General features: G+C 35.8%; 1 protein-coding gene and 1 long non-coding RNA gene across 3 annotated transcripts in view; one reads left to right on the top strand and one right to left on the bottom strand.

Annotated features, from left to right (window-relative positions):
* The window catches only part of LOC106867491 (motor neuron and pancreas homeobox 1-like), a 197928-nt gene that overhangs the window by 26121 nt on the left and 169803 nt on the right, over positions 1–2004 (top strand). The window lies entirely within an intron of this gene.
* LOC128247311 (uncharacterized) overlaps positions 1–2004 on the bottom strand; it is a 58970-nt gene that overhangs the window by 39809 nt on the left and 17157 nt on the right. The window contains exon 4 of one of the 2 annotated variants that reach the window (XR_008263688.1): positions 185–760. The exons of the other annotated variant lie outside the window; for it this stretch is intronic. This is a non-coding gene — a long non-coding RNA (uncharacterized LOC128247311). Of the gene's footprint in view, positions 1–184; positions 761–2004 lie in introns of those variants that run through there. 2 annotated transcript variants of the gene reach the window in all.

Genomic DNA, 2004 nt, shown 5'->3' with positions numbered 1-2004 from the left:
GTGTGTGTGTGTGTGTGTGTGTGTGTGTGTGTGTGCGTGCGTGTGTGTGTGCGTGCGTGTGTGTGTGTGTGTGCGTGCGTGTGTATGTATGACCCGATTATGGGCTTGACAGGCAAAGAACGGGTTTTATGACAAATTTATTTATATTTATACAACACGAAGAGGTACAAACGAACATCGATCAATGGAGATCAGTAAACATTCCTTTAAGAGTTGCATATATATAGTTTGATAGTATGCGCTGTTGATGTGGGATAGTTTAGTAGGTAGTAGAAGGTCATCACAGGTCATCAAAACCTTAAAACTGAAGCTGGAAGAAGTCCTGCAGAAATCCCTTACATCTGTTTCAAAAATAGTTGTGTAATTGGTGCAGTTCTTTGCAAGCTGTCTTACTTCTTCCTCTTAGTAGGAGCCTATTCCATGATCAGAGGGAAAGTGATCTTTCTTTTCTCTCTGCCTTCTCTACTGCTACACTCAAAATATCTTCTTTTCTACTGAGCTTGTCGGTCACGTGACACACTGACTTATGCACTCCTTTCTCAGGCCATTCTTCTCTCCTTGTTCACTATATTGTCTAACTTTCAAACCTCACCTTAAACTCTATCAACCCTTTCTTCCGAGAATCTCGGTCCTTTATAACATCTCACTCGCCATCACTGCAGCAACAGCGGCAGCCAGCCTGCAACTGTTCAGGTAAACAGGTTTTATCTCACCGGTATCTAAACCATGGCAAGGTACTTATCTGGTACTTGTCTCATTTCTAAAAACAAAATATATGAAATATAAAACATGTGCAATTAGTAATGCATTATCCAATTACTTTTGTTCATTGCAGACCATGTGTGCAAATGCGCACTCACATCATACATCACACAAAGACGAAAATTAGTAATTACATACATACATACATACATACATATATATATATAAACATACTCATACACATTATCTCTCTCTCTCTCTCTCTCTCTCTCTCTATCTATCTATCTATCTATATATATATGTATATATATATATATATATATATATATATATATATATATATATATATATATATATATATAACTTTATATAAATATATATTTAAACACACGCGCACACACACACACACACTCACTCACAAACACACACACATATATATATTAGACGTGTCGATGAAAATTTTATATATATGCAAACACATATAGCAGATTATTTGTGGTGCAGATTTATATCTTAAGGTATTTGCGGACACTATATAGTATATAAAATATATATTTTATAAAATGAAAAGGAAGCACTTTGTGTTCATATGCAACGTCTATGTACAAAGAAAGATGGGAAAAGCCACGCAAGTTTAATCTGATTTGTAATTTCATCAGGTGCTACGTAGCCCTTTTCAACTGACCATCGAGATGCATTATTACTAGGCGTTAAGCTATAACAGGACAACCAGTTATCATATAGGATACACATATATATTTATAATACACACACACCCGCACTCACATATACACACTTAACATATATATATGTATATGCGTGTGTGTATATTTGCCTAAGAAAAGTTAACTGTCAAAACTTGGGAGTTGTTGACTGAGATGGATCCAGGTATAGGTGATGTGTCTGGCATCCCCTGAAAAAGTTGTCCAGGATTTGTTTGAACGTGATAGGATCTTTCTCTTCTTTGATCTGTTTCGGGATAATGCTAAATAGAGCAGACGCCTGTTGCGGAAAAGTTCTGTTGTAGCGAAATTATGCGTTGTGAGCCTGAATTGTGTTGCGGACGTAGGACAAGTGGCCCTAGCCTTGGTTGAATTCTAAATCTAATGTTATGGTTGGTTGGGCAATGCTGGTGGTATATTCACCATAGTGTGCGAAATATGTGGGGCTCGTAGCGGCACTGGAGAGAATAAGAATTCAATGTTAAGATATGCGCATCATTTAAATATATAAAAGATATTTTTAGGTATATATGCATATTATCTTTATATGTTTTACGTTTATATATATATATATATATAT

This window comes from Octopus bimaculoides, chromosome 3 (genome assembly GCF_001194135.2).
Source record: "Octopus bimaculoides isolate UCB-OBI-ISO-001 chromosome 3, ASM119413v2, whole genome shotgun sequence".
NCBI classification, from domain to species: domain Eukaryota; kingdom Metazoa; phylum Mollusca; class Cephalopoda; order Octopoda; family Octopodidae; genus Octopus; species Octopus bimaculoides.
The sequence above is the reverse complement of the archived record's forward strand: the minus strand, read 5'-3'. Positions and strand labels throughout refer to the sequence as shown.